At 39.8% G+C, this 20,555-nt stretch overlaps 1 protein-coding gene across 1 annotated transcript in view; it reads left to right on the forward strand.

Moving 5' to 3' along the window:
• The first annotated feature begins 260 nt into the window (after positions 1-260).
• Positions 261-20,555, forward strand: part of APC (APC regulator of WNT signaling pathway) — a 123,414-nt gene continuing 103,119 nt past the window's right edge. The window contains exon 1 of the mRNA XM_064140730.1: positions 261-651. The gene's annotated coding sequence lies outside the window, so the exon portion shown is untranslated. The remainder of the gene's footprint in view (positions 652-20,555) is intronic.

Genomic DNA, 20,555 nt, shown 5'->3' on the forward strand with positions numbered 1-20,555 from the left:
CTCCAGGCCTCAGTAAGAGTAAAGGACCCCGGAATTGCAGCTGCAGGGACAACAATCCACCTCGGCGGCGACGGGTGACCAGTAGCTGCCACCCCGCCTTGCCCTTGGCAAGCCTTCCGCGATGCGACTTGAGTCTTGCAGCAGACGACAGCTACAGACAGCGCTACGGGACAGGTCCCCTCTATACGCATGCGTGTCGGAGCTACGGCCGGGAGTTCCTCTGCTGCGCCTGCGTACTTTTCTCTTCCCTCGGGCAACATGGCGTCGGAGAGATCAGCGTGGGGGGGCGAGTGAGGGAGGCGGCTGGGAAGTCAGGTTGTCGGCGGGTCCTGACGTCGTGGCCGAGGTCCGCCTGAGGGAAACAGGTGGCGGACCGGAGCTGGGCCCGCGCAGAAGCTTTGGAGGACGCCTAGGCTGCCCCGGAACTCGGCGTGAGGATGAGGATCTGGAGAAACGGGGCAGGGACTGGCCCTCGCCGGTGAGGAGGGGGAGCTGCTATCCCCTGTATGCGCACCCGCTGGCTGCTCCTTCTCGCCATCCCTGGGAGGAGACGCGGCTCTCGGCTCGCAGGTCCTCGCCAGTGGTGGCAGCGGCTCGAGGCGTCGTGGGAGTCACGGCCGCTCCGCCGTGCGGGAAGAGGAAGGCAGACAGGTGAGTGCCCAGTCAGCCGGGGCGCCGGCCTCAGTGGACCCTGTCTACTCCGGGCGTTTCGGTTCTACCTTCTCTGGCAGTACCCGCTGCCGACAGCCCCGGGCAAGTTTGAACTAGGTGGCCGTCTGGCTATGGACGTAAGTCCGTACTCCTACCCGGTGGCCCTGCCACCTGGCAAGGGGATCACTGCGCTGAGAGAGGGCTGAGCCCACTAAGTGCAGTGCCCCACGCAGAAGGAGCCTCAACTAGTGGGTGCTAGCAAAGGCAGTAGTGGTTTGGGGGCCTTTTGGTTTATTTTATGTTTTGGGTTGGGTTTTTTTGGTAGGGTTTTTTTGTTGTGTTTTTTGGTAGGGATTTTGTGAGTGTGTGTTTGTTGGTTTTTGTTCTGGTTTTTGGTTGGGGATTTTTTTTTTGGACGGTGGTGGTGGTACCATAACGCAATTTGACTTAATTAATGGATTGTGATTTTTTCTTAAATTTTGCGTGGAAGTCTTCAGATAGTCAATACTTAAATACTACTCGAATACGAAGGTGATAGTGTCAAGGCCCAGTGACTAGGTCTTGGGAAGAGATCAGCTTTAAAGTCCTTGACTTTAAAGCTGCCTCGAACTGTTATATGAATCTAACTTGAAAAAACGGTTACTTTTTCTCCTTAGATACTTAATGATTGAAAACAAACAAACAAAAAACCCCAACAACAACAACAAAAAAACCCACGTGGTTTTTTTTGTAAATGGTATTTCTACTTAGTAGTATATAGGCAAATAACCCAAAACTCTGGAAATCCAAATATATAGTTGATGAAATACTTCTTTTCTAAGTAAGCAACAGGAAGCACTATAGAACATAACATGCATACTATGTTTCTTATTTGCATACAAAGTAATGTATGCTCATGTATGTCAAGTTTTGATACTGAAATACCTGTTGCACAAAATATATGTAGAGTAACTTGCCTCAGATCTACAGCTTCTTTAAAAAATCATTAACAGTGTTCTGTGACCCTGGAAACTTTCTGCATATAGTACTCTGTTGTGGACTGCATTAATGCTAGACTGGTAACTGCTGGCCTCAACACCTCTGTTTTATATTTGGAGTACCATATATATATATGACTTTAAAATATATATACTCACTTGTGTATCTGTGTATTTATTTCAAATAAAGACTTCCAAATTATTTCTAGAATCTTCCTAGGTCTAGATAATTCCTTGAGTAAGGGAGTTACATTCCTCTATAATTCTATTTAAAACAAGCATATAACAAAATTTCCTTAGTTCTGTAATAATCAAGAAAGTTTTGCTTTGGCCAACTTTATTTTGGCTGGACTCTGAAAATTCTTTGAGTAAAAGCAAAATGTTTTATATTGTTTTATAGTAGTTAACATTCCTGGTTTGTTTAAAACAGTTCAGTAACAGCAGAATTGTTCACACAGGCGTTACATGCCTATGTTTTTGGAGATATTTCATGATAGCAAATTAGTCAGAAATACCACAAATGGCAAGTGAAACGATAGCACTGACTTAGCATAGTGTGCATCTTATTTCCACTTTCCAACTCTTCCCTAGAAGTTGTTTTCTGATATTTTACAACAGAAATCCATTATCCTGTGATCTTCTCTCACACTTTTTGAAAACCAGCATTTTAGGAGTCCTTTTTTTGCCATGCCATTTGTATTCTCCTTTGAGTTGTCTTGAACCTGAGTTATTGAGTGATTGCTGTTCAGTTTTGATTGAAAGCATGTGCCTTGTTGCATCAGGTGTACCTAGACCATAAAGCTACTTCGTCAGTGAGGTCTGTATTCAGCAAGTATGGTTTGTTTCAATGAAGGTTGTGGAAGAGGTTTGTAGTTGGCAAAAACGTTAAAAAGAAAGAGATGTGTTTGGTTTTATCTCCATGTACTGGTACAACTCTGATATTGCTTGCTGGTTATGGTCACAAGGCTCGTACGTACTGATTTGAATTGACTGTCAAAAGAGTAATTAGGTCCCCTGAGTATGTTCATTTGTGTTTTTTATTAGAGATTACATCTTTAATGTTAGTCATTGCTACTGGGAGGGACAAAATTTAAAAACAGTAATGCTTTTTCAGATCAGAGATAATTAATTTTGCTTTTCCTACCTTTCTCACCTTTCCAGAAGGTAAGAAATAAAATTCAGTTGACCAGAATGTCTTTGAAATTAGTAAATACAGTTGAATTAAAGTCCAAATAGTTTGATTTCTATATGGAATGGTAAACTAAAATGAAGTTTGAGGACAATAGTATTTTGAGGTTCTTTTTGTAAGCATAGTGTCCAGGGGTATGTTATAAACACACATTGATAGAGTGTTAATGTCCAAAGGAAGAGAAGATCCTAGTCATATAGGTCAAAATAAAAGGAATTTAGGCTCATGTGAAATAGTATAATTATGCCTTTTTTATGTTGGTTTTCTTGAAGATAGGAACTTTTTACTCATTGTCTAATAGAACTCTGGTGACTGACTTAACACATTGTTTAAATTCCCTGACTGAAAATTGTCTATTTTTCCCCAGAAATCGGATATCAATAAAAAGCTTTTGGTTTTTATAGTAATGAGGATTGATTGCTTTAGGTTCTGCATTTCACAAAACTGAAATTGGCTGTTAGTACATTGGCCTTTTTGTGGAACTGGCGTGTGGAGAGAACTGGAAGGAAACTGGGTCATCTAATTATTGTGTGACAAGAGTTGCAAAAACATCATGAAAGCATAAATTGTGTGAATTGGCTCTCCTTTTATTAATGGAAAAAGGTTCTCAGCATCACATGAGCTTTTTCTCCTCTTTGAAACTCTTACTATGGAGATCCCACATTGCTGCTGTTCTTCTGTTTAAGTGGCTTCACCTAAGAATCTCTTCAGCATTAAGCATTTTTTCTTATATAATAGAGTTACACATTCTAATTTAACATAAATTTTATAAAGAAATATAGTTATTACTCAGACATGCCTGGTTTGACTCATTATTCTTTCACTTCAAGAGTCATATTTTATGACTTGACTTGTGCTTTAGTGCTATTTGTTATCAAATATTTAATATTTTGTGTTTTTATAATTATTGTTGTTCCTAATTGTGTAATTGTGGCCTCTGCTGGGGTAGGGTTGATGGAGTTCTTTTTTATCTACATTTCAATTATTGTAATTGTGGTTCTCCTATTTGTCGAGGTAGCTGTCAGTGCTCTGTGGGTATTAAGATTTTGCTTTGCAGTGTCCTGACTTGCAGCTGATCTCTGTTCTCAGAAGTGATTCATTTGCCAAGTTTGTGGAGTTCGATGTGAGTAATGATGCTTTTTGTGCAAGTTATACTTGCATTTCTAGAGGAATGTAAGAAGTTGGTCATAGAAGGGTAGCTAAGAGAAACACAGGAGTTTGGTGTAGAGCAAGTTAAAATTTAGGTGACTAGATAACTGTACCTGTATTGAGTGCTTTTGTTTGCAGGGAAAGGACTAAGGGAAGGTTTAGTTATTGCTTGCAGCCTAGATCTGAAGACCAAATTTAACACAATCCACTAAGCAGACGTAGTGTATGCTATTGAAATGGTTCTTTTCACAATTGTGCTTTCTTTATTATGGAACAAGGTAGGGTTTTTCATAGACCATATGTATTTTTAGGTACAAACTATGTATCAACAGAATGCCAGGGTCTGGAAGGGACTTCAAAAGATCATCCAGTCCAACTCCTCTGCCAGAGCAGGACCACCTGTACCAGATCACAAAGGAATATGCCCAGGCAGGTCTTGAATATCTCCAGATATGCTAAACATATGTCCTAGGAAGCCCTGCTGTGTAGTTGACATTAATACACCTTTCTTTAGGTATGCTTGAGAGCATATGAAGCATAAATTAGCTATGTTGATACCTACTTGGTGACATTGGAATTTAGTAGATTGGATTCTTTTGTTATCTATTTTTTTAGAAGTGCTGTTTCAGACATGGTAGCAATACTGTCCTGGCATTACTAGGAATTAAGCTTTTTAAAAGGCTGTGCTATAGTAATTTGATGTTCTACAAGAAGCAGTCATACTACTTGTTATCCTAATAGATGCTTTAGAGATCAAGGCTTCTAATAGTGTAATATAACAACGGCCTTTATTTTTATTTTGTAATGGAAACACTGAAACATTAAATTATCATTAAAACATTTTAAATGCTTCTATATTTAAAAAAATCTGGAGTAAAACATGCTTGCCTTATTTTAGTAATGGAATTCATTCCTTGCTAACTTGAACCATATGAAAGGAGATTGTTGTAAAATACACCAGTTGAGGTTTTTTTTTTTTTAAACTACAGCAGTGTTATCAATACAGTCAAAAACAGGTACATCCCCTGTTTTGTGTATATATAAAATCCTTTGTAATGGGGTGATTAATCAAACTCTGAAACATGACATTCCTTTTGAAAATGGAGCAAAATCGTTTGAACAAATGAAAAATCTTAGTAAGTTGTGTTTTGTGTATACAATATTTGAATAAAAGTACTGACTTCCTCAATTTTGCGTCATGGATACAGGTCATAGTAATGCTGAATTCAGTCTTGGAAAGAACTTCCACTTTGCCTCACGTTGCTGACATGTTACTGAAATACCGTTGCTGCCTCTTTGTCTTCATTTGTGCTACTGAGATAAAATACTGTTTTTCTGTGGGTACTTCCTATGAAAGCAGCATCCTAATACTGCATGTGTTTTGCAAATATAACTAAGAATATTTTTTTCTTGTGAGGTCTTTTGGTACTCATATTAGTCTTGATCTGTTAAAATTTAATGTGGTTCAGTTTAATTGTGGAACTCTAGAAGCTTGTTCTTAAGAGCAGGAGTTTATCATACTTTGTGAACCTTTTTGTGCAATTTAAACCTGTGAAACATTGCTGGAAGCCTGCTAAATACCTTGTTATGGTGTAAGGAAATGTGTGACCTTCAAGCTGCTCTTGACTGTTTAATAAAAAATGCTTTTCTTGTAGCTGATTATAAGCCCAGTTTGAAATTTTAGTGTTATATTGCAGCCTGCTTCTTTAGATGTAATTTATGGCTACTTAATCATTTTGCTGTTCACTAAAACTTTCAAATAGGTAGGCAGTTCATTTTCGTGATACAGGGAAATACGTTTCCATCATGAAAGGTAAGTTTGCATTTTATTAGTCCTGCTGTCCTGCCCTTCCAGTGCCTGTAACGCTTGCCCCTAGAAAGGACTATCTCTTTTCCTCATGTGAAGGAGGAAATTAGGTTACAAAGACCTAAGTAGCTGTGGTTCTTCTACTAGTAGAAGGAATGCAAGAGAGAAGATGTTTTGAACTCAGAACTTATTTTTTATGTTATTTGGGTTTTAGTTTTCTACTGAGTTCTATTTTGTTGAATTTTCTTTTTAGAGTTCAGTTATCTTTTTAAGGATGAGATGGGAGACAGGAGTAGAAGATTTAGATATTCAAATTAGACATTCTGTGAAGGAAACACTGTACATGACTTGAATAATGGAATTTCTGGAGTTACATGCCTGCCTTGTCTCACTCAGATTGTTTGCCACTCTTGTATTTTCTGCTCAGAAAGACCTACACTTGCAGTGTGTACTCTTTCTAAGCTGTTTTCCACAGATCTTGCAATCCAAGGGATCATATGAAGTTTCCTTGATTACTGTGTCATTAAAGATGTGGAAGTGAAATTAAATTTGGGTAAAAGTGTTTGCTGTTAGCAGGTGTTATGCATCAAGACCTAGACAGACACACACACAAAAAGCGAATTATGTTAGGATTTACTTACTTTGGGCATCAAAACTGACTTGTCAGCAGTTTTAGCATAAAGGCTTTTGGTACCAGTAGCTTTGACACTGTGATTGGTACCTGTTACTGCCCAGAAGATAGTGTCAGCAGGTAGGACTGAGAGTTTAGCACAATGTACCATAAAACTATATTCCTACCACATTGCTGCTTTTAAACAGAAAACTAAATCAAATTTCTTATAATATAACATAGTTTGTTTACAGGCCTTGTTAGTAAAAACATTAAGCATACCTGAATATTGCCCAATTCCATCCTTCTTGATACCAGTCTTCCCTGCAGCCTCCCCTCCGTTTCCACAGAGTTACTCTATTGGGATTTTGTTCCCTGGTATGCAAATTCTTCAGCTACAAGCCTTCCGTTGTATACGGCTAATTTTAGCCCAGTCTGGTGGAGTGGTGACTCAAGCTTCTATGTAGTTTCTTTTTCCACAAAAGCAGGGGAAAAAACTGACAGAGTTCTTGACACTTGCTGTAGAATTTTTCTACATTTTATATATGTTGTTCCAGTAGAAACTACAGATCTCAATTAGAAAGACAAGCTGAAAAAGGGCAGTAGCTAATGCAGTTTTCCTTCTTTGGTTCCAAATATAGCTTATTTGTTTATAGATGTTGTTATATATTTTCATGATATTAAAAAAAAAATCTGTATACTGAATATGGCTCAGGCTAGGAGTACTAAAATAAAATAACATTATTTATTCTTACTTCTCAGTACTTAGTTTATATGTGTAAGTCTCTAAATACAGTTCAGAATGAGCTTCCAAAAGGTGTAAAATCAGGGCTCAGCTTAGAATCAATGAAACAGTTTTAATTCATTCAGATTTTTTTTTCCCTTTCACTTGGATATCATTATAACTGCAGCTAGGCTGCCAGGAAGCAGAGTATGTCATCTACAAGTTCATATAGAAGTGTGATTATTGTAATAATTTTGTCTTAGAATATCCTTGCTAGTTTCATGTGCATACACTGTAAATCTTTGTCCCTGTATTCAGTTACACTCATTCCATTGTTGTGTCATGTAGCCAGAATATTATGAGACTTCTTATTAATTAATATAAGACTAATGAAATGTTTGAATCAGCATGGAATTAGATCTCTGACAAAAGGTTTAGATGCCACTCCAAGCAATGGCTTGCTAATTAATTGTCTAATTGTCATTAAGTCCTTGAGAACTAGACTTGATTCATAAAACTTTCCAAAATTATGTTTCAAGCTGGAAAGAATTGTATGGAGAAAAAGCTTGTCTGCCTTTAAAAACAGTAGATTTGTGTAGTGTGTTATTTTCATGAAAAAGTAGTTGTCTGTACACAACTGTCTCTACATTGTTCCAGAACTCCTTCTTGATTTTACTTGTGATCGACACACTCAGGTCGTTTTTTTCCCATTTTCTTAAACAAATAAGAGATTACCTTAAATAGTGTAAAGGTACTGAAGACTCCATGTGAGAGTCTAGGATGCATGCTGCAAGGAAGACCTTGAACTAGTTTAAACTACAAAGCCTGATTCACTGACTTTTATTTTAGAAGTTTCAGATATTTTAAATTGTTCAGATAATAATGGGAAGACATCTTCCTTTAAAATACTGGAGTTACCATAGTTAAGTTTTACATCTACCCTCTGCCAGTACATTATTTTGTGCCTTTAAAGTTAGCTGATCTAAGAATGGGTAGCATAGGAACATAAAAATCTGTTACTTGCTCAGCCAGTGTTTATTGCTTGAAAGTTTTCTGACTTGTGACCTATAAATTATGGAAGTTCTTTACAATGCTAGGTGATCGGTTTTGTGGATGATTTGCCACCTAGTTCATAATTTGAAGGAGACTTGTCTATTTTATTCAGTTAATGTTCACTTAGTGATGGAGAGCTTGACTAAGGTTGTGATTATTTAAAATTTTCTTTTCCCATGCCCCTAGGGATTTGAGTCTGAGATGATAAATGGGTCTATATTCTGTAAGATGTTTTTTCTCTCAGTAATCCTGAGTCTTTCAAGACAGTTGCAGTGCTATACCCTTTCATTACATAATTTTATCGTACAGATACAATGCGTGTAAATTAGGTACTTTGGCTGTCTTGAGTAGCTGGTGATCCTGGATCCAAGCCGAGCAAAGGAAGTTAACACTCAAATAGGCACTCTATCTAGGTCAAGGAATTTAAAAACACTCCTGATTTCTCATTTTTTTTATAAACTCAAGTGGTTTTCTACTGTGCTATTCCAGTTATTCTTTATTTGTTCTAGGCATGGCTATCAGCCCTTTTCTCCTTAATATGCTTTTCCTTGGTATTTTACTGACATAACTTGATTAGTAGTAAACTAGTAGTAGCTGCCTTGGATGCTTCTTTTGTTACTTTGAAGTTGCATGTTGATTTACAAGATGAAGAATGGCCCAAAGTTTTGACTTCTATAAATGTTTGTCATAGAGCAGCTTGCCTGGATGAATTTTGCGTTCTTTTTCTACTGAGCAAGTAGATTAATTTCAAAAACTACTCGTGCCACTCGAATGCTGGACAAAGCAGCTTATACTTGAATTTTTGTTTCCTACTGAATATTTTGTAAGCTGAACCTTCATTATCTGGACAAAATATCCTAAGATATTGTAGACAGTATCCAGATTTTTATCAAAGCAATCCCTAGCTCCAATGGAAGCAAGAAGTTTCTTTTTTCAACTTCTCTAGTGTTACACAAATGAAGATTTGAAGATGCTGTCCATTCAGCACCCCCAAATTTAAACAGAATTCCTAGCACTCATTCCATCAACACCCTAAAACCTCATTTGAAATGAAGCTGTAGGCCCACTAAAATGTGTAAAGAGTGGAGCAAACAAACGCACGTAAAAAGTTCTGTATGCCACTAATGCCTAGAGACTTCTCTAACAGTGAATTCACTAGGGCAGTGTTGCGGGGGGGTGTTCTGCCACCTACGCTGGTTTTGGCAGAGGAGAGAAATTAATTGTTGTGAGATAATATTCTATAAAAATATATATTTATTAAACTCAATATTCTGAACTCTCGCCACCCCCAACCACTATATATTAATATTAAAATGGATTCCACAGTCATGAAAACATTCTAGGATAAATATCTACAGTAACTTATTAATAACTAGCAAACATTCAAATATAAACAGAGGATTTTTCCCCGCTGCAAATATCACTTGGGGTCTATATGCTATTTGTCCAGCAGAATGGGCTGAAAACTCTTTCTGCTCTGTAGCAGAGACAATAGATATTACAGAGGCATTAAAGCATTTATTCACCATTCTTATTAATTATCAGTCACCCTCCAGGGCTACGTCACAGCCTATTACTAGTGTCCAAACTTCAGGGGAACTTTGCCTGTGGACTTTGATGCTGGTATCCTCCTGGCTTCAGGGGAAAGGATGAATCTTCCCATCTTGTGGGGAAATAGTCTCTGACCCTTTTCTGACTTGGTTCTCCAAGCAAAGGATGCAATCTCTGCCCTTGTATCCTGGCTTCTTCTGGATGCTCTGTCCAGGGATTCTTAGCAGGATCTCAGGTGCAGGAGTAGGATGTCATGCAGTCTGAGCACAGTTCTCACACAGCTAGCAGGCCGATCACGTGCAGACAATCCAAGGTCTATTTCCTGGTAACTCAGTGGCGTGCAAGTGTGCACAGCTGGCTGGAGACTATGGGCTCCACATATACATAGGCAGGCTTAAGTGAGCTCTGCAAGTAAGTACGCAAGCAGGCAAGCAATGTACGGAGTCCGAGCTATACAGGCGAGTCCAAGCACATTGTTTACCTATGTACCCCTATTTATTGAATGTGGGCCAAGATTAATGTCCCTTTGGCCACTAGAATGACCAATCAGGTTGCCAGTCAGCCAAACCTTACCATAATAGGCAAAAGTCACTTGCCTGGACTTTCCCCAAATATGGGAATCACATGGGCTTGCACCAGGGAAGCACGAGCTGGGCTGTAGGGGCTTACACAACATATTTACAAACACCTTACACAACATAGTCCCTAAGCAGGCCAGACTTCATGGCACCAGGTCTGTTGTGCCCCTTTTATCCATTTAATGTGTTTACCTCTGGTTTAGGCAGAAAAACATGTTCAGGCAGGTCAAGGCATAAGCAAGCCTATTTTCAGGCCTACAGGCCCTCCACAACAGGTAGCATGACTCAGATCATCCAAGGAAGCATTTTTATGGTGTATAAATAAACTGAAGAGAGTATGAAACACTTCCAAACCAAAAGCTAACTCCAAAATTTGACAGGAATCATTACACTTGCTGATTAATATGTCTATGTGCAGGAAGACTGCATGCTGGCTAGGTGTCTGTAGGTGCACTGTGATGGTTTGGGCATTAACCTACCCCCCACACTTTTGAATTTGCCCCAGCTAACACAGACGGCCTCTGGGAATATAAATGAAGCTATTTATTTTACAGCAGCAAATATACAAGCAGATATTTACAGTATATACAGTTATATACAGACATATACAAAGGATAAACAATACAGAAGCACAACTCCCCTCCCAGAAACCTGAGTCCTCAGGAGGGGCTCTCAAACCACCCCAACACCTCCCCTTGCCCTCTCAACCTTACCCCAGTTCTCAGGAAGAAGAGAGGTGCAGACAAGAGGTTAGGGAGCAAGGTTAGTGGCAGCAAGGTTAATGAGATGTGACTAGGTCTGAAGGCAAAGGCAGAATGAAAGACAAAATGGAGAATGTTTTACTTCTTCCCAGAGCTCTCAGCGAGACTATGAGCGAAGAGACACAACCATGTTTACTTTTTCACTGCCCATTATCTAGTTCTTTTACCAAAACATTCCGGCTTGCTTCAAACTAGCACAGGCACACAGTGTGTTCGGCTGGAGTTCTGGCACCCACAGCAGCTATTGTCTGCGCACACAGCAAACAGTTAATGGTGAAGTTTTGCACTGATCCAGACAGAAGAGCTGGAGGACAGTATTTCCTAACCTTAGCAAGCAATCAGCTACATCTCAGAAATGTGAGACTTAATTATAATTGTTGCAACACATTGTGAGTGTATGCCCATTTCAAGGATTACAGGATTAAAATGAATTATGAACTTCCATGCGTTTCAAGTCCAGCACAGTGCAGCATGACCCTTGTATTAAAAAATGCGGAATGCCAGAAATCTGTGTTTCTTCAAAAAATGTCTGGTCTCACCTTGTGAACTCAGTTCCTGTTGAGATTTTGTGATTTGATTAACCACACTAACATTAAGAAATTCAGTAACACATTGCTAAATTTCCAGATGATGGATGTCTTTAAACATATGACTAACTTGGAATTTTTCAGTATGCATTAGTAAAAAGCAGATGACGTTTTGCTAAACCAGCTAAGTTGTTCTCCTTAAACCATATAACATAAGTCTTCCTTAACCTGAGCTGTTTTTGGTAGTCTTCCTTTGAACTTCTTACCATTACATACTGAAGTATGATTTTTTTTCAGATTTTTAAGGAAGGTATATGTGTTCTCAGTTTCCTTATTAACACTTTTCTCTTATAAAGAACAAGATTTTTTTTCCAATATATTTGCTATGGTTGTCATGTTCTAGCCTCTGAGGCTCAGGCCTTCATTTAAGTGTTTAAAATAATTGTGAGAGAACTTACAGCTATGAATAAGCAAGATCTTTATGTTTCTAGAACTTTTCACAGTGTTTCTTAATGCACTGGGCTTTAAGAAACATGCAGCTGGAACTTTTATTTCCTTAGCAGATATGCAGAATGGTGATGCTTAACATACCTTTTTGTAAAGACCTTTGTTTACAGGATTCCACAGAAAATGACCTTGCCTCTTTTTCAGTATTCTGGGCAAAAACTACTTAACTACCTGTATCTATGTAGAATTTTTAACTGATTGATTACTAGTAAAATGTCAAAATATTTACAAGAAATCAACTCTTGCATTAAGAACATGTATTTCAAACTAAAGAAAGGAGAGATGGTGAATGAAAAGATAAATATTCTACTGAAGTGATAGAGCTTGAATTTGTCAAAGTGGTGCAAAGTTTTGGGATGCTTCTGGGTCCTCTCTGTCAACCTTAATATAACAGGAAACTGAATATGGTCATCTATTTGCAAGTGCAGTCATCCATTTGTTATGTGCAGATGTGAATACTGCAATGTTTTATGGCTAATGCCAAATATTAAGAAACAGCAAAACAGACCTCTGTCCTGCAACTTAGACCACTCTATTCTAGGTACATGCTTAGTTTCTTCTACTGAGTCTGACTCTTCATCAGTCCCTGAGAAGCTGATTGCTATGAGCCCTAGATTAAAAAGTACACTAGAGCCAAGAGCTGTGTGACAGCTAAGGGCAAAGTATTCAAAGACAGAATGCCTGGATTACAAGAGATATATCTGTTGGAAACCAGGTAGATTCAGGGCCTGACTAATACTAAACATTTAGTATTTTTCTATAGCCTAGACAAAGGAAAGAAATCTGTATTAGTGTGTGCTAGTTTGAAGCAGGCTAGAATGTTTTGGTGAGAGAAAGTAGATAATTGGCTATGAAAGGAAAACATGGTTGTGTCTCTTCTCTCACAGTCCTGCTGAGAAGTATGGGAACAAGAAGTAAACATTAGATAACATTCTCATTTTGTCTCTCTCTACTTTTGGCTTTAGACTGAGCAACATCTCATTAACCTTGCTGCCACTAACCTTCCTTCTTAACCTCTTGGCTGCACCTCTATTGTTTCTCAGGATTGGGGTAAGGTTGAGAGGGGCAGGGGGAGGTGCAGGGGTGGTTGAGAGCCCCTCCTGGGGACTCAGGTTTCTGGGAGGGAGTTGTGCTTCTGTATTACTTTTCTGCCTTTGGCAGAGAGCTCCAAATCAGACACGTGGTCGTCCACTTGGTTTCTGGGGACGTGGCTACAGAGGTTCACAGAAAAATTACACTGCAACAGAAAATGAGATACTAGCAGCCTATGAAGGAGTGAAAGCAGCTTCTGGAGTGATTGGAACTGAGTCACAATTGCTTTTAGCTCCTAGACTGCCAGTTCTAAACTGGATGTTCAAAGGGAAAGGTTCATCACCGCATCACGCCACAGATGCAACCTGATCTAAATGGATGGCTTTGATAACCCAACGAACACGAATGGGTAATCTTGATCGACCTGGTCTGGTGGAGGTGAGCACCAACTGGCCGGAAAGCACAGACTGTTCCAAACCTCCAGAGGAGAAAATAACTCGTGCTGAGGAAGCTCCTCCCTATGGTGATCTCTCTGATCAGGAAAAGAACTATGCTTTGTTCACAGATGGTTCCTGTCGTCTTGTTGGGAACAAGGGAAGATGGAAGTCAGCAGTTTGGAGTCCTACCAGGAGAGTTACCGAAGCGAGAGATGGAGAAGGAGAATCCAGTCAGTTCACTGAGGTAAAAGCTGTCCAACTTGCTCTTGATGTGGCTGAATGTGAAAATTGGCCTATCCTTTACCTCTGCACTGACTCATGGATGGTAGCCAATGCTCTATGGGGTTGGCTAAAGGACTGGAAGAAGAATGGTTGGCAGAGGAAAGGAAAGCGTATTTGGTGTGCTGATCTATGGCAGGACATTGATGCACGGCTGGAGAGAATTCCAGTGAAGGTGCGGCACGTAGACGCACACATGCCTAAGAATAGAGCCACTGTGGAACACCAACACAATCAGCAGGCAGACCAAGCTGCTAGGATTTCTCAAGTTGATACTAACTTAGATTTTGACCTAGATTGGAAACACCGAGGTGAACTGTTCCTAGCTCGGTGGACCCATGATTCATCTAGACATCAAGGCAGAGATGCAACATACCAATGAGCACGTGATAGGTCAATTGACTTGTCCATGGACGCTATCACCCAAGTCATCTATGACTGTGACATTTGTGCTGCTATTAAGCAGGCTAAGCGAATCAAGCCCTTATGGTATGGTGATAGATGGTCAAAGTACAAGTATGGGGAAGCCTGGCAGACTGACTACATCACTTTACCTCGATCTTGTTCTGGCAAGCAGTATGTGTTGACGATGGTAGAGGGCAGCAGTGGATGGTTGGAAACCTATCCGGTTCCACATGCGACTGCACGTAACACCATTGTTGGTTTGGAGAGACAGATCATGTGGAGACATGGAACTCCAGAGAGAATTGAGTCAGACAATGGCACTCATTTCAAGAACAGTCTTGTGAAAAATTGGGCCAAAGAGCACGGTATTGAATGGATCTATCATATACCCTACTATGCACCAGCTTCAGGGAAGATTGAGCGCTACAACGGTTTGCTGAAAACCACCCTAAAAGCCATGGGGGGTGGAACTCTGATGAGCTGGGACAAACATTTAGCAGAAGCTACCTGGTTGGTAAATAGTAGAGGTTCAGTAAATAGAGCAGGACCTGCACAATCTGATTTGGTCCAAACAGTAGACGGTGATAAAGTTCCTGTTGTATGTGAAAAGAATCTGTTAGGGAAAACTGTTTGGGTATTTTCACCTTTGGGCGAAGGGAAACCTGTCCGAGGGGTGGTGTCTGCTGATGGTCCTGGTCACACCTACTGGGTAATGCAGGAGAATGGTGAAATCTAGTGTATTCCAGAGAGAAATCTAACTTTAGCTGAGAGAGTTTAAATTCAGAGTGTCTAATACAAGCTGTTAGAAGTTTTCTATTCTAGGTACTGTCGGCGTCCAACGCTGAAAGAATCTATGAGAGAATCTACAGTACGTGAGCACGAACCCAGTGTCACTTGGGAGTCCCTGTTCTGAGCTTTTGAATCACCTACATCTGATTGAAGTGTGAACTGAACTTGTAATATTCATTAATGTAAATATTGGTTTAGATTAGATCAGATAATTCTCAACGATACTCTGAGCGAAGTAGACAGGGGTGGATTGTGCTAGTTTGAAGAAGGCTAGAATGTTTTGGTGAGAGAAAGTAGATAATTGGCTGTGAAAGGAAAACATGGTTGTGTCTCTTCTCTCACAGTCCCACTGAGAAATATGGGAACAAGAAGTAAACATTAGATAACATTCTCATTTTGTCTCTCTCTACTTTTGGCTTTAGACTGAGCAACATCTCATTAACCTTGCTGCCACTAACCTTCCTTCTTAACCTCTTGGCTGCACCTCTATTGTTTCTCAAGATTGGAGTAAGGTTGAGAGGGGCAGGGGGAGGTGCAGGGGTGGTTGAGAGCCCCTCCTGGGGACTCAGGTTTCTGGGAGGGAGTTGTGCTTCTGTATTACTTTTCCTTTGTATATTTCTGTATATAACTGAATATACTGTAAATAGCTGCTTGTATATTGTGATAGCTGTAAATAAATAGCTTCATTTATATTCCCAGAGTCCGTCTGAGTTAACTGGGGCATTTTAAAAGCGTGGGGGAGGCGGGTGAAAGCCAAACCACCACATAGTGAGCAAAGTTCACTCGGAAGAGCTTTCCCGCTGAAAAAATTCCCCAGAGAATCCCAGAAGTATGCTAGGAAGGGGCTTTAATGTGGAAGATGTTCGGCCTTCAGTATCATTAACGTTATTACTGAAGTGGACTTAAAGATGGGTTAGAAGATGCAATTACAGCTTTTGAGAATTGCTGAATAAACTTTAGTTTGTGGAGGTTTGAAATGAGCGAGTAGGCACGTTCATGAATCAGTGGGGTAAACTAAACTACACATTGAAGTCTTTTATTTTAGCTGATCAATGTGAAATCACTTTTTGTGCATGCTGGGTGTTCCTCAAATCCATACAGGGACCAGTATGACGAGTCTTACACCAATATGATGCATAGAGTCAAATACTGTTTAATGCAGCTAAGAGTGATGCTTATATAGTGGCTAATACAACATGTATAGTTCTTATAGGTTACATGGCAGAATATGGGCTGTCCACATGCCTAAAGGCAGATCTGACTGACTGGCCCCCCTAATCCCTCTCGCACAGCTAACTACAGCTAACTTTGCAGCTTCTCTGCCAGCTTCTTAAGATTATTTTTCCTGCAGTTGCACTTGCTTATCAGTATGACCTAACATTGCCCTTCCTGCTCTCCTTATTTCAGACTGCTCAATTCTGCCTAAACCCCAACATGCACACTACAGAGAAATGACTGACACACTACACTCATTCATCTTTAAAGGTTTTCAAAATTTCTGTGAAAGTCCTCCCACATTGTGATTTGAATTAGCACCATCCATTTGTTTTCTGTCATTTTAGATTTTTTTTTAATCTTTGTTTTACGTTGTTGCAGCAGACCTTTGTGGAAAGGACTGGTTTCCCATTTAAAAAACAGAAATCTGTGTGAAAATGAACACACAATTTTAAGCTGTCTAGAAGAGGAAGAAAAAAACAAAAGGTATATATGAAATGAGAAGTGGTATTTACCATACACCAATACAGTAAACTACCTAATGAGCGTGAAGGAACTGCAGCAGAGGAAACAGTGATGCAATACCAGAATATTGTAATACTCTTAATTAGAGGATGAGGGAATCATCGGTAATGTGACACAAAGTTGTGGCAGATGTGGTTGATTATATAGCTGAGATCAAAGAAATGGGTAAATGGGTGGTGAAATTCACTGGATTAATGGCTTACCATGCAAACTCTTTTCATCATTATTTTACTGGTTTTAAAACGTATGTGATTAATAATGCATGTTGTACCATGGCTAGAACTAGCACATGCGAGGGAAAAAGCAGTGCTTCACCTTAAATCTTCATTTCTTTAGGTCGCAGTAGGAAACCTGCATGCAGATAGAAAAACATAGTGAGAGGAATGAAAGCATGAGTGGGAGATGCTCCAGAGGCCACAGTCCTTATGGACAAAGCAAAGGGATTAGCAAACAATGGAGAGCATTGTAAAGGATTTAAAGAGCAGGTGATAGCTACTTATGACTTTACTGAATAAATAAACAGCATGCATTTTGCTGCTTTTCTCATTTAGGTTATGTTACATGACTTTCCAGGAGTTAATTGACCCCTGTGAAAGGCAAACGTTACATTGCATGTGGAAGTGGAATTTTAGTATAACTGAAGATCATAAAAGAACAATTTTATTTCTGATTCTTTATTTTCAGTAAAGAATTACTTTCTTTTTAAGGTCAGTGTCAGAAGAGTTGAGCACATGTGTGATGCATCTGTCCTTTCTGCATCTGCATGAAGACAGTGGTCTTTCAGTGTCTTGATCCTCAGGAAACCTCTTTTTCTGATGATCTTTCTAATGTTCAGAGTTGGAGTTCATGTGTATAGGGAAATAATACACAGTGTTTCTCACAGAATCCTGGTGGATGAATTAAGAATACTGCTTTTCATGGTCAGCACACTGGTATCAATGCTGATGGGAGTGGTTTAATATGTATACAAGCTGTCACTGATCCTAGTCACATGGTAAGGACTGGGCCCAGAGGGAACGTGATACACAGACTGTATGTGGTAGTGATGACAGGTAAATGCAACTTCACATTTTCTAGGAATGAGATGCTTCATCAACTTTATTTTGAAAGTTGAAAGGCAGGAAACAATCTTTGATTATAGTAGCTGCTAAAATGTTAAGTCCTGTTTTAAGATTAAATTTGCATCTATATAAAAGAGATGTAGAATGTCTACAGTCTATTTTGTTAATAAAATCTGTCTGTACCATCTTTTTCAAAGATACACACTGACTTGCATCAGGCTGGAAAATTTACATAAGTGAAGTTCATAACGCAAAATCTCTTTTAAGTTGGTGGGTGCTACATTTCACTGTTGTAAGTAGAATCATAGAATCAACCAGGTTGGAAGAGACCTCCAAGATCATCCAGGCCAACCTAGCACCCAGCCCTATCCAGTCATCTAGACCATGGCACTAAGTATTGCCTCATCCAGACTTTTCTTGAAGACCTCCAGGGACAGTGACTCCAGCACCTCCCTGGGCAGTCCATTCCAATGCCAATCATTCTCTCTGCCAACAACTCCCTCCTAACATCCAGCCTAGACCTCCCAAAGCATAACCTGAGACTGCGTCCCCTTGTTCTGTTGCTGGTTGCCTGGGAAAAGAGACCAACCCCACCTGGCTACAGCTTCCCTACAGGTACTTGTAGATGGCAATGAGGTCACCCCTGAGCCTCCTCTTCTGCAGGCTAAACAACCGCAGCTCCCTCAGCCTCTCCTCATAGGGCTGTGCTCCAGATCACTCACCAGCTTTGTTGCCCCTCTCTGGACGCATTCCAGTATCTCAACATCTCTCTTGAATTGAGAAGCCCAGAACTGGACACAGTACTCAAGGTGTGGCCTGACCAGTGCTGAGTACAGGGGAAGAATAACCTCCCTCATCCTACTGGCCACACTGTTCCTGATCCAGGCCAGGATGCCATTGGCTCTCCTGGCCACCTGGGCACACTGCTGGCTCATGTTCAGCTACTAAGTACACCCAGGTCCCTTTTTGCCTGGTTGCTCTCCAGCCACTCTCTCTCCAGCCTGTAGCACTGCTTGGGGTTGTTGTGACCAAAATGTAGAGTATGGTTTGGAGTATCTGAGATTCATTTCTTTGCTCAGAAGGAGAATTGCAAGCTTCACATATTTAGAACAGAGGAAGTCTCTAATACGAACTATGGTACCTGGCAACAGAAAGAGAGACTTGAACTCATTATCCAATCCACAATCTGCCCAGAGTCTCTTATGTAGATAGTACTGTGCATGTACAATGACTAACAATAAAATGTAAATCAATTATATTAAAAACTGGAAAGTTCTAGCACGCTGCTGCAGAGGGTGAGGCTGTAAAGGCATAGAGAACTGTCCCATTTGTTGAGTCAATAATCTAAAGCAAACAAACCCACCCTGAATTTTCTATAGTAATTGTCTTAATTTTATGAAGCAAGTACATATTTTGCGGAAAGTCCTTTAAGAGTTTGGATTTTTTTCTTTTTAATTTGCATCTTAAATCTGCTCAAAGCTTCTATTTAGCACCACATAGTAGTGAGGGAAAGCAGGATTATGGCAGTTTTCTTTGGTCATAAATCTCTTCTGTTTTTATAAATGAAATAAGAAGTTGGGAAATATTGCATGGATTAGATCAGATATGCTTTTAAAGGATTGCTAATTCCTTTTCTGGAACCAAATTTCCATTTTGCAGTGTGTAGAGTGCTGTACTCCGTAGACTGCAAGGGTCTTGTCCAAAAAAAAGGTGATTGTATTTTGAATACTGAAACTGAGCTGATACTGAAAAAATATCAGCTGGGGTCTGATAGCTTACATGCATAGATTTCGTTATTTTAATAGATACTAAAAGGGGGGATTTTAGTGTAATACAGAGCATGTATTGCTAGATCTGTCCTAGTAGTGGTATCTTTCAGAGAAAAAAACCCATATTGTTTCTACTGCCAGGTAGAAAATAACTAACCAGAATTAAACTTTTCTCTGTACAGTTCCTACTGGTGGGGTTTTTTTTCCTGAGAATCTGATGTTGGATTTGTTTTGTAGGGGGTGGGGAGGGTTGTTTGGTTTTAATACCATTTCATTGCTATCAGTTCTTTCAGCAGAATCTGGTGCTGTGCATAGAAAGCAGTTTTGAAAGAAAAAGCTGATGTTACAACAGCATTCACCTGCTTGGCTGTGTATCAATCTTCTGACACCACTGGAAGATACAATATGGAAAGGTCATCTTATGATTAGTAATATGCTGTTTATTAAATTGAATTTTGCTTAATAATGGACTTCACATGAAAGTGCATGCTAGAAGACACAAAGTTACTGTTTTTATAAAATTATAGCAGAATGGGCATTATTATGAGTGAGGAAAGGAAAGCTTTCTGCCTCCCACTCAGCTATCATTTGGGCAGAATGTATTAGAGGATTCATGCTGCTGCTTATGCTCGTTTTTTTTCTGTGAATAAAACAGGAATTCAGGCTACAGAGCAGTGAATCTAATGTCATCCATGAGCCCTGAATTTGCTTAGACACACAGAGTTTCTGTCAGGCTTAGAAAGGACTGACCATTACCAGGACTAACAAGAATGTTTTCACAGATCAAGAACTATAGTTAATTCTCTCCATACTTGCAGAAAATGCAATATCACAGTATCACAGTATCACCAAGGTTGGAAGAGACCTCACAGATCACCAAGTCCAACCCTTTACCACAGAGCTCAAGGCTAGACCATGGCACCAAGTGCCACGTGCAACCTTGCCTTGAACTGCCCCAG

Source organism: Pogoniulus pusillus, chromosome Z (assembly GCF_015220805.1).
Source record: "Pogoniulus pusillus isolate bPogPus1 chromosome Z, bPogPus1.pri, whole genome shotgun sequence".
Lineage (NCBI taxonomy): Eukaryota > Metazoa > Chordata > Aves > Piciformes > Lybiidae > Pogoniulus > Pogoniulus pusillus.